The sequence below is a fragment of the Microtus pennsylvanicus genome, chromosome 16 (assembly GCF_037038515.1).
Source record: "Microtus pennsylvanicus isolate mMicPen1 chromosome 16, mMicPen1.hap1, whole genome shotgun sequence".
Classification (NCBI taxonomy): Eukaryota; Metazoa; Chordata; class Mammalia; order Rodentia; family Cricetidae; genus Microtus; species Microtus pennsylvanicus.
Window position 1 is genome coordinate 7297521 of NC_134594.1, and position 13113 is coordinate 7310633.

Below are 13113 nucleotides of genomic sequence, written 5' to 3' on the forward strand. Positions count from 1 at the left end.
GCGGACCTAATTGTAATCATTTCCATCACCCAGAGCTCTGGAAAAATGTCTAGCCACTCCATGTGCTGGCACTTCTGGGTTCCACAGCCACACGTGTGCCATCAAGCGTTCAGACAAGTTACCTAGACACCCAGGATCCTCAAGGCCAATGTGATCTATGTGTGCACATGCACTAGGCAGCCTTTAAAAGCTAGACAAGGTCGCTCCAGGCTCTCTTCTGCACCAGGCTCCCCAGGCCTGCACACATGTCCTTCTCTCCCCAATTAAACTCTTAAAGTGGGTTCTGTTGTGTATCTCATGGTCTGTTCTCATGCCCAGTAATTTCATTGGTGTAGTGACTTGAGAATTAGCTGGTGTGGATCAAGGTCCTCATTCTTTTCTATCTCTCAGAACTCTCTCACATAGAAGAGAAACCGAGTTTTTACAAGTCTAATTCTACCTCGTTCATAAAACAATTCCAGTACTTTACCCAATCTTGCAGTCTCGCCTTTCATGATATTTTTATGATCCTTACTAATAACCTACTTCCTGAGGAGTGCAGGTGAGTTTGGGAGTAGGCCAGAGTACATGCAGAGGACGTGCACCAGAGCAATGCAGCACACCCACCGGGGTGGAGGCCTCCCGAGCAGATCCATACTGGGATTATAATAAATAATAAAATACCCAGGTGGTATTTTAGCTAGAGATTGGTTTATGACTTGCCTCTTGTGGGAGGTGTGTGTGTTTTCTGTCTGTTCCTGGTTGTCTGTCTCACCTGCTGCCATGATCTTGTCCACCAACAGATAGCTGAATGAATGACCACAAGACTGTGGCCTCCAAATCTCTTGTTTCTCTGCACCTGTCATTATTATATCACAGTTCACTAGACATTTCAATCCAGGTGTTCCATTTCAAATAGGGCATGGTCAAAACTGAAGAACGATCTTCATCTACCTTTCGAACCAGATGTTCTTCTAAAGTCCCAGTTTTCTTCTGGCTTCTCTGGTTGGTTGGCCCAGAAACCTGGAATCCTTTCTCATTATATTCTTATTCTGCCTCCATCTCTCTCCACCTTTGCATCCTTTATCTTCTTAGTCACCCCCTCTACCTCAGTTCTGTACACTGTCACTCTCCTCATGAGACAATAAAGCATTCAATTTATTAGGAAGCAGCATGAGTCAGGTGACATGAAATATCTCTTAAGCAAAGGAATGCTTCTGAAGTAGCAGGAATAAAATTGGTAGTCTATATAACTGGGAACTGAGGATGACTGTGTTTCTAACGGGGCCAGTTGTCATTTGAGAAGCTTTAAGGAGCTGAGATTAAAATTTTATTCGGGACATGCTGTCACTGAGGGACCATGTGACTTAGCCCTGTGATAAGAGTAAAGCCTGGGGCAAAAGATTAAAGCTCATATTGGAAGCTGATGAAATGAATCCAGCTACCCGAGGAGTTTGTGAGGTGAGGCTGGACCAAGACAGGAATTTGAGGAGCCCTGATACTTAAGAAGGGAATGGAGAAGTGGAAAGGCCAAGAAGAATGAGGAAAAAGCCATTTCCCTGGAGCTGAGGAAGTGACGTGTTCAGTAGCTGGTGCTGAAGAGTGACGTGGAGGTAGACAGAGACGTAGAGAGAGACTACGCAGCCTAGAAGATGGGAGAGATTATACCAAATATCGTCTATTCGTGGGGCTGTTCTAGTTGTATTTCTATTTTTGTAATAAAACACAGATGAAAATCAACTTAAAGAGAACTAGGTAACAGACCCTCATTTCTGGGAAGTCAAGGCACAAACTTGGAGCAGTTAGTTACATCCACAGTCAAGAGCACAGACAAAGAATGTGCACATGTTCAGTTCCCTACCAGCTTCATCTACTCTTGGACAGTCCTGGATCCCAAACCACTTTCAGTTAGGGCTCTGCTGGGAGCCGCAGACCCCTAGCCCCTTGACTTTCTTTGCTTGCTTTAGACCCTTTGCCTGCTGGAGTGAACTGAGCAAAAACACCTGTGCCTGCAGATGCTCTGAGCCTGAGGAGTCTGCAGCTGAAAGATCCCAAGAGTTGGGTGTGGCTAAGGATCCCTCTATAAGCTGCCCCTGAGTACAATAGGGTTTGGCATTCTTGTATCAAGGATGACCACCCCCCAGTGTCTCCATGTTTTTTTAAGTCTATGTGTTTTTAAGTCTCCAGCTTAGTTCCCAGCTCATGTACCATCTTTTAGTGGCACGGGTTCTACAGGACCATTCAGCTTTTTTCAGGTCTTCCCACATCAATGGGAATCAAGGCAATTCTCCCACAGACGTACCCACTGGCCAATTCTTCCACAGACATACCCACTGGCCAACCTACTTTAGACTGTCCTCTTTCCAGGCAATTCTAGGTTGTGTAAAGCTAACAATCAAATCTAATCATCAAGAAAAGACCTTGCTTGCTCTTCCTCTTGGCTCCAGGGAGAGAGGTAGATCATAACTTAAGTTGAAACAGATGATTCCCCTCGCTGAGGATCTTGACTCTTTTGCAAGAGTTCGAGCGCCCAGGTCGAACTTATACTGACATGCTCTGGGAGGGTTCAATTGTTGCAGAATATTTGTTTACACTCTAAAGATATGTCTTTGCCTAAGGTGCCTTCTGATTGGTTTAATAAAGAACAAAATGGCCAATAGCTAGGCAGGAGAGAATAGGCAGGACTTCTAGACAGAGAAACTGGGAGAAGGAAGTAGGTGGGCAATGCCACTAATAGCCTAGGAGCAAGTGCCACACTAGAAGAGGTAACCAGGCCACGTGGCAGAATGTAGGTTAAAAAAATATGGGTTAAATAAATTACAGGAGTTAGTTGGGGGATAAAAACCTAAGCTAAGGCTAAGATCTCATAATTAGTAAGAAGTCTCTGGGTTATTATTTTCAGGCTGGAGGTCCAAAGATAGTTTGACAAAGAAAGCTTGCTACATATTCAATGGTCATGAAGACCTGATGGTCTGGTCTGGGAGCAGAGTCTTAGGATACCAGAGATTTCTTTCTTCTGTTCTATTTTCTATGCTCATTTTCCTAGACTGCCTTCCAATCTTGGGAATAATTCAGTGCTCCTCTACACGAATCCCCTCCCTTCTTCCTCTAGACAGAATGGGTTCTGTTGTTAGAAACAAAGTACAGAAACACGGTATCTTGACAGGAATATTCCCGCGAGAATGTCGGGTTCAGAATCCAGATTATAGTTAAATTACAGAGGAGTGGGGGTGTGGGCCGGCGGTGAACCTGCCACACATGCATGAGGACCAGAGTTCAGATCCCTGGAGCTCGTGGAGGTGCCAGATGAGCCATGCTGACCTGCTTGGACTTCCAACCCTGAGAGGCAGAGGCAGCTGATCCCCAGAGCGGGTCACCAGTGGGGTTAGTCACATCCACAAGCTTTGGGTTTGACTATGAGACGCTACCTGAAAGGATGAGGTCTCCACATGCATGTGCACCTATATGCATGCACACCTGTGTACACAGGGGATGCCTACAAACACATGCACAGCACACACTTGAAAGTGGAAAAAGAAAAAAGAGCATTATTCAAAAGAATAATGGAAACTGACACTTCACTGAGCAGCAAGGTAGGTGGACTTAGCTGTTGGAAGAGGGCATTAACATGTTCTGGAAGCTCAAAGGATGGGTGCAGATTTCCTTCCTCATCTTGACATTTGAGTTCTCCTATTTGATTTCCACTTGGCTTTCAGACCCAGCCACAGTATTCCCTCTGATCAAGCCAAACTGCACATTCAATATTATCTACAAATGCCTGATTTATAGGCATGTTTGTTTTGTTTTTGAAGCAGGTCAGATGTAGTACAGACTGCCTTAAATTCATGATCCTCCTAGCTCAGTCTCCTAAATGTTGGGATCACACACGTGTCTCTACACCCTCACTCTATAGGTTTTACTAAGGATATAATCATAACCTAGATTATGTCCACAGATTATCCTGTTGATTGTCTTCTCCTCTATAGCCACCTCCTCAACGTTTTTCTGATCCCAGAAATGAGTGAAGCTTCTGCTGGCTTTAAAAATTCTTGAACTACTTTGAATCTCTCTTACCATTCTCTTTCTTCTTCTTCTTCTTCTTCTTCTTCTTCTTCTTCTTCTTCTTCTTCTTCTTCTTCTTCTTCTTCTTCTTCTTCTTCTTCTTCTTCTTCTTCTTCTTCAGTTGGTCTCTAAAAATTCTTGAACTACTTTGAATCTCTCTTACCATTCTCTTCTTCTTCTTCTTCTTCTTCTTCTTCTTCTTCTTCTTCTTCTTCTTCTTCTTCTTCTTCTTCTTCTTCTTCTTCTTCTTCTTCTTCTTCTTCTTCTTCTTCTTCTTCTTCAGTTGGTCTCTTCGAAACAAGGTTTCTCTGTGTAGCCCTAGCTGTCCTGGAACTAGCTCTGTAGACCAAGCTGGCCTCAAACTCACAGAGATCCGCCTGCCTCTGCCTCCAGAGTGTTGGGATTAGAGGAGTGCACCACCACCTGTCTCTCTTACCATTTCTAATTAGAGTGTGTCCTTGAGTAACCTGTGTAGTGGACTTATTGCTGCTTTTAATCCGAGCTTCCTTCTGCTTAGCAGCACTCATACAGCCCAGAGTGCACACAGAGGGCTCAGCAAAGCCTGGTTGAATTCACAGAGATAAGCAGAGACATGTTCCTCACAGGGCTGAGGTACAATGATCAGAGTTTTCTGGAAAGTATTCTTGCAGGCAGAAACACACCCTCAGTAGACAGTGGTGGCTCTGCACACTCACATGGAGTGGGAAGATAAGGAAATGGAGGTTTAAGTGGAGTCCCAGGCTGTGAGGACTCTCATACCCATCTGTACAGTTCTCTCTCATCCAGGAAGTGATAATCATCTGTACCGAGATGATGAAGGAAAGGCTACTACTACATGCTGACAATGTTGAGAGTCAGAAGTGTGCAAAAGGGCTGGGGGAGCAGTTTAGCAGTAGAGTGCTTGACAGGCACCCTGAGTTCCCAGCCCAATCTCATGGGGGAGGGAGGGAGGAAAGGGGGGTGCTGCTCAGAGCACAGCATGCACAAGCCACTGGGCTCAGGCTGGGGTGCTGCTCAGAGCACAGCATGCACAAGTCACTGGGCTCAGGCTCCAGCCCCACAAAAACCAAACCAAATGACAGAAAAGGTGCACAAAAGCTGACTTAGTCCCACTTGCACTGAATTCAAACAGAGGCGAACCTAATTCATATTTTCAAAATTGGTGTGGTGGGGAGGGGACAGGCGGTAGACTGGGAGGGCATGGGTGGACTGATGTGTTTGTGATAACTCATGGAAACTCATTTATTTATGCACATTTTTCTAAGTTTGCTGAACCCATTCTAAGAGTTTATTTGGGGTCAGGGAGATAGTTCCGTGGGTAGAGGTGCTTGCAGACAAGCCTGGAAATCCAACCTCATTCCCTGGATCCCATGTAGGAGAGAAGTTGTCCTGTGACCATCTTACACATATGCACACCCCTCTTCAAATAAATAAATAATTTAAAAAAGCTTATTAAAAATAGGCAGTATATGTGTCATGTAGTACAAAGATTATAGGGTGGAAAATCAGAATCAGTATGGTGTTTCAAATGTTTAACTTTTAATTTTAACAAGATAAAGCCAGTACTATACAAATATTAATTAGTTAATAATTAATTAAGAAATAAATTAATCAATAAAGCTGTGCTAGCACCAGAACATCAAAATAGAACAGGAAATGAGTTGTACACATTATAGCCAGCCCTTTTCCCTGTGGGTTTCCGGTTCTCTTTGCCTGTTGGGAGAAACTCATGTTGTCCACTGGAAGCACTGAGGTCTATAGTACACATCTGCTGGACACTTTAAAAAGTCCATGGGGAAAAAAAAACAGCCAACGGGAAGGAAACGGGATTGTTCTCGGCTCCCAGCAGCACAGAACGTCTCTTTTGTGCTTCCTTTTTTTCTAATGTGGCAGGAGGAGGGTAAACAGTTATCTCTTCTGAAGTTATAATTTCATTTTACACAGGCTTAACTTCAATGTTGATAAAACAGCAGATATTTAATAGACAAACATAATTTATCTGATAGTGTCCCAGATGTTAGGACTCTATGCTGGAGCATCTGAAACCAAGAGGCCCATTTGATTTTCTCTCTTGCGCCTTTGTTTTCTATTCTAACGGATCACAGGTATCTTTCATTGAAAACCCCTGGAAGGCAATGTTCCAAATCTGGGGAGGTGTTCCCATCAACGCTAAGAAGGAAGCAGACGGAGTCAGGAGTGGCAGCAGCTAACAGCCCTCCCTGAGGATCCCCGCAGCTCTCTCCGGCCTGCCCGAGGTCTCCTTCTCGTTCTCTTCCTTCTCAGAGACCATCATTGCACACAGGCCTCTACTCTGCACTTCCCTTACCATGTCCTTAACAATAACAGTTTTCAGATGACAGGGGTTACAGTTTTTAGGGCAAAAGAGAATCCCTTCCTGTTTTCCTGTCCCATGAGGCTGATGTTGGCTCTTTGCTCCTTCCTGGATTGTTGCCTGGGTTTAGAGACTACAAAGGGCTCGTGTTTCTAACTTTATTGTTCAGATCACGATAGATGCTCAGTCAGTGTTGGCTGAGTGAAGACAGGAGAGGCTGGTGGCCTGGAATCACTTTCAGGACGCGTTCTGCCTTGGTGTTGTAGAGTTGCGCCTGTATCCCGAATACCAACCTGTGGGTTGTATTGGAAGTCTAACTGGCATTCCTCATCTCTGTCTGTGGCGAGTGGAGGAAGCCTGAGTGAATGTGTATTGCTAACAGGGGAACATCCATATCAATACCACGAATGCATCAGATCTACAGAAATGACAAAGCCGTCCTTGGGTTCAAGTATTATTGACCAATGAATGCCATTAGCTAAGGCCAGTGTATAAATAGTATAGATTAGCTTCCTACTCTGGAGGAAGTTGAGACTTCCTTTACAGTTGAGACTGCTCTTCCAGAGACCTGCCACTGAGACTAGTTGACGCCTCTCCTTATGCTACCTGAGTTTCTGGGTTTCGTATCAGTACCTCCATCAGAGTAAGCCTTACAGCCCGCCTGACCCTGCTTTTCTGTATGTGTCTGTTGTTTCTTCATTCCCATCTCACCCCAGCCAGGTTTCCAGGACTTAGTACCTGTCAATCACATCTCTCAGGGTGTACAGGGTGGAATAAGAATATGATCTGGCAAAGGGATAGGCATTTGAGTTTCCAACTGGCAGAAACTGGTTCTCTGCTATCCATAAATTATTCATTCCATGTAACTGTGGCCTGGCATTCATAGTACTGACTCACACGGTGTTCGTGCGTGCATGATGGGGAGATAGCTCAGTTGGTGAAGTGCTTCCCTTGCAAGCACGAGTAGGAATTTGATCCTAGAACTTTTATAAAAGGGCTGGGCATGTCAGTGTGCCCGTGCAATCCCAGTGTTAATCTTCTAGTTTCTTCTCTGTAACTCTGACAAATACCATTACCAAAAGCAACTTAGGAGAGGAGAAGTCAGAGTCCATCACTGATGGGAGTTAGAGCAGGAGCTCAAGGCAGGCCCATGTGCTATTCCGCACATCAATACCTTCAACCACCTTCAACCAGGCAGCTCAGTTCACAGCCAAGAAGATAGCAGGAGCTGTGAAGGATGCTGGGACTTGCTAGTTGCCTTATCCTCAGCTTTAGCATCAGTCTTTCTAAGATTCATTTTTATTTTATGAGTGTGAACGTTTGCCTGAATGTAGGTATAAAGGCGTAAGTCACAAACAATCCCACACCAGTTTGGAATTATGATTTATAGAATGGTTATTTATTTAAGGGGGAAAAACTTACAGATCACCGTCCCAGACAACAGCCCTCTGCGCAATCAGGAAGGGAGCCTAGTCGCCTGAAGGGGAGCCAGAAGCCAGAGAGCGAGCAGAGGGTAGTGGCAGCTTTTTTTAAAGAGAGAGAGACCACGCCCCAATGGGCTGGTATCTCAGCAGCTATTGGCTGAAGGAGTGGAAGGAGCTCCCGCAACATAGGTATGTGTATCACATGTGTGTCTGGTGCCCACAGAGGCCAAAAGAGGATACTGGATCCCCTGGAACTAGATTTAAAGACAGTTGTGAGCTGCTATATGGGTGATGAGAACCAAATTCTGGTCCTCTGGAAGTGCAGTAAGTGCTCAACCACTAAGCAATCTTTCTAGCTTCTCAGCTAGTTTCCTTTCGCAATTTAGAACAAGCTGTCTAGGAACAGTACTGTCTACGGTGGACTCGGCCCTCCTGTATCAACTAGCAATCAAGAGATCCCTGCCCCAGACATGTCCACAGGCCAATCTGATCTTGGCAATTCCTCTCTCAGATGACTCTAGGTTGTGCCAGCTTCATAGACAAAGCTAAGCAGTTAGCTGGAGGAGAAATACAAGTGATTCCTGGAGCTTTGGCTAGCCAGCTGTTGGCAAGTTCTAGACGAGTAAGAGACCCTGTCTTAAAGGAAATATGAGTGGGTGGCACCCGAGGCCTTCGCATGTGCATTTCCATACGTGTGTACACATACCCACATGTGTACCACCACACATGAACACCCCCATAACGTGTGTACACATACCCACCATGTGTACCACCACACATGAACACCCCCATAACGTGTGTATTTGTGCATAGACACATGTGCACACATAGGCAAACTTACGGGCATAGCAAATCTAATCAAAATAATAGCAGAAAATTCCACCAACTCATGGAAATAAATGGACATTCAAATACAATCGACATTTGGAATCTCAAACAGACACGAACCCATTACAGTGACTATGCTGAGTCTGTAAGGCAACACTAAACAAATATAGAAAGCCCTAGTGAAAGAGCCAATGCATTCACAAAGGCCAACACAGCAAAATAACATCAAATTTCTCAGCAAACATATTAAAAGCCACAAAGAACACATATATATGCCAATCACGACACATATTCTAACACAGCAATGGTCTTTGTTTGGCATGTGCTTATTCCAGGGTTGAGTTCTTACTTCAAAGCTTGAAGCTGGTGGTTCTGGTTTCCCACGTACTATTTTCCAGATCATTAATTTGTCAGTACTCTAAGAGTAAGGTACCCATGGTACGATCTCATCCCACCTGTGTGAAAACACAGGCACATGTGTCATACAGACAGGCATTTCAAAACACACGAGTTGCTGTCTGTGGAAGGGGCGGCTAAGTTTCCTGTTTAGTTTTATAAGTATTTTCTGTTATAATATTTAAAAATCTAGAATAGATATTGTAGTTAGAATGTGTAAAACTAAGAGTAAACAAGTATTTGGGGGAATTTAATAATTACTAAAATCAGAATTTTCTTTCCAAGATTCCTTTCATGCCTGTAACCCTAGCATTTTGAGACTGACAGGGTTGCGAGATAAGGGCCATGGCTAGATAACAAAACCTTGTCTAAAACCAAAATTAAATAGCACAAAATAAAAACTGCCCCGGAGCAGCTGAATTTCCAGGATAATCACGTGTGGTTTAAGATGCAAATTTGATTGAATCCTTTTTCACTGTTGTTGAAAGTGTTGGCACTTATTACTGAGAGTGCAAGTCATCTTTCAGCTCCAGACAGAAATTTCACTCCAAGTAGCTTATGCAAAGTGAATCATTCTTTGGCTTCTGACTGAAAAGCTCAGGGTAGCTCAGGGCAGTTAGAGCTGGAGGCCACATTCTGGTGTGTTGTGTCTTCTTCATCTTCTTCTTGGCTCTGCTTGCTTTGTGTGGGTTTTATTTCTAGATAAGTTTCATTCATGGGGAGGCAACATTGCTCCTGCCGTCTTCTGGTCCACAGGGTCCTTGGAACTCAAGAAGCCCAAGGCGGTGAGAGGCTTGGCTGGGCACCCAGTATCGGGGTTAGAGCAACATGTTGCTGCAGAGTGAGGGTGTGCTCTCCAAGTAGTAAAAGTCATGTTATAAAGGGTTTACTAATACATTTGCTTAGGAGACATTAAGTCACCCAAGTGGAGCTTAAAGGAGCACTGCCTCCAAAACACCCCGAATAGAAGCAGTTTGCTAGCCGGGCCTGTTAGAGAGAAGCACAATTTAGGATTCTGCGATGTAAGGTATTTGTTTACCAGGATTCATCAGCTATTAGCTCTGTTCCCACAACAAAGACACGAAGATAGACCCGACTTACAACCAGCCGTGAAGTCCTCCTCTGCCATTACGTACCCTGTGCCCTTATCAGGAAAAGCATAATTCTGCCAGGTAGGCAGAATGACCCTGCGTCATTTTGAAAAGAAAGAAAACACTGATGAATTTAAGAAACAATTCTGTCAGTATCTGCTGTGAAAATCTCCCATCTGCCCAAGTGGTCAGACTCCGGTCTCCTGTCTGTTTAAATTGTTCCAAGTGTAACAGGGATGGGACATAACAGAGATTTAAGGATGACAGCATCTATAAAATGCATAAGCCTCTGGTGACGTAAGCTAGTAAACTCTTCTGTTTGAGGCTGGCTCTTCCTTGGCGTTGGCTCCAGCCAGACAAGCACATTGAATAGCTTTGCTTTTAGCTCCACGTGTGCAGCACAGTGATTTCTCACTGGGAGGACATATTATGTTTCAGACTAAGGACCAATGCAGCCATCTTTCCTGTGGTACAAACTCGTCTAGGTAAACTTGAACAGCTTGTAGTTTCAGGGGCAAACCAAGCTTGTTGCCGGTTCTTAATTTGTACATTGTGCTAGCTAGATTTATGGCAACTTAACACAAGCCACAATCATTTGGGAGGAGGGAACTGAGAAAATGTCCTCAACAGTCTGACCCCTAGGCTAGCCTGTGGTGCATCTCCTTATTGATGATTGATAGGGATGTCCCGTTTCTCTGTAGGTGGTCCCACACCTGTGCTGGTGGTCCCACAACCTGTCACAAAGCAGGCTGGTAAATACAGGAAAAAAGGAGGGTAAAGACAACAATAAAGATTCTGAAAAAGTCATAAAGAATCATGCTATTCACTATCTACCTAAAAATATTCACAATACTTAAGTCAGTGTATAAATAAACATATACTTTCCCATCTGGGCTGTCAATGCTCTCAAGAGATGAAGATAATTTAACATCAGGTATGAGAAGCCTTCTTTTAAGCTATTGGTCATGACCATCCAAGAGACTCCCAAACATTACAGGCTATTTCCATCACCCGGGGTTGTCCTAGCAGAGGAGGAAGGTAAGGCCGAGTGATGAAACACTATTTCCGACACAGGGCCCAGAGGTCCCTGAGCTGAAACTGACCGGAATGCCTGAGTACTATCTCACAGTACCAGAAGGTACCATTGTTCGCCTGAAGATCAGAATGCAAAACAGCCACACTAGTCAACCATACAGGCCAGGTAGTGGTGGCACACATTTAATCCCAGCAGCCACACTAGTCAGCCATAGAGGCTGGGCAGTGGTGGTGCACGCCTTTAACCCCAACACTAGAAAGAAGTAAAAAGCGGAACGTGACAGGAACTCTCCTCTTTTGGTCTGAAGATTTCATACAGGTAAGAGCTATCTAGTATCTTGGATGCTTTGCTTTTCTGATCTTCAGGTTGAACCCAAATATCTGTCTCTGAGTTATTATTCATGCTACATTTTACTCCAAATGTTTGGAGTACAAATTCAAACAAAAGCCGTTTGTCTGTGGTTTTATAGCCACTGGCATAGGCCAGAGCTACAAGAGGCCAGAGTCTTTGCCCTACTGGCTAAGTTTTTCTTTTTTTTTCTCCTGGCAGCCTCTCCCTGAATCCCCTTCTTAGGCTGCTGCCAAACTAGGCAGCTGTCTTGAAATCCGGTCAGGCTTTTACTGTTCTACACAGAAGCAAAAAAGCCTCAGATCATCAACATCAGAGGCAGATTCGGTAAGACAATTGGGAATTCTTTAAGACAGGAATTACTTAAAACAGAGTTTCCCCCCCCACATTAAAAAATGGGGTAAACCATTATAATTGAGAGATTTGTGTTTCTGTATGATAATATGTTAGACAGTTTGAAAATGTAACAAGGCTACCATCTTCCACCACATCTGTGACCACCCGAGCCTTGGCCCAGACTGCCCCTGGAGAGGAGCCGTAGAGCTTTATCAGCATCCGGTAGAGACAGACCCACCTGTACACAGAGGAAGACTGACTACCTAAGCCACAGGCCCCACGTTCACCAACTGGAGGAAGAGATGGGAAGATGATAACAGGAAGACCAGAACATACTAAACCGGAAAAAGCAGAAGAAAAAAGACCTTAAATATAATTTTATGAAGATACAGAAACCCTTAAGAAGGAAATGAAAAAAATTCCTCAAAGAAACGGAAAAAAAAATCAAAAAATTGGAAGAAATAAAAAAAAATCTCTTAAAGAAACCCAAGGAAACCAAGAAAAAAAAAAAACAGGTGAAGCAAACAGTTCAAGACTTGAAAATTGAAATAGAAGCAATAAAGAAAACACAAATTGAGGGAATTCTGGAAATGGAAAATCTGGGTAAATAAACAAGAACTACAGCTGCAAGCATAACCAACAGATTACAAGAGATGGAAGAGAGAATCTCAGGAGTCAAAGATACGATAGAAGAATTAGAATCATTGGTCAAAGAAAATGTTAAGCCCAATAAATCTTTAACAAAAAATATGCAGGAAATCTGGGACACCATGAAAAGTCCAAACTCAAGAATAATAGGGATAGAAGAAGTCCAACTCAAAGCACAGAAAATATATTCAACAAAGTCATAGAAGAAAACTTTTCCAACCTAAAGAATGATATGCCTATGAAGGTACAAGAAGCTTACAGAACACCAAACAGACTGGACCAGAAAAGAAAGTCCCCTTGCCATATAATAATCAAAACACTAAACATACATAATAAAGAAAGAATATTAAGAGTTGCAAAGGAAAAAGGCCAAGTAACATATAAAGACAGACTCATCAGAATTACACCTGACTCTTCTCAATGGAAACTCTGAAAGCGAGAAGGTCCTGGTCAGATGTGCTGCAGACACTAAGAGATCACAGAAGCAAGCCCAGACTATTATACCTAGTAAAGCTTTCAACCACGATAGATAGAGAAAACGAGGTATTCCATGACAAACCAAATTTAAACATTACCCATCCACAAATCTAGCATTATAGAAGGTACTAGAAGGAAAACTCCAACCCAAAGAAG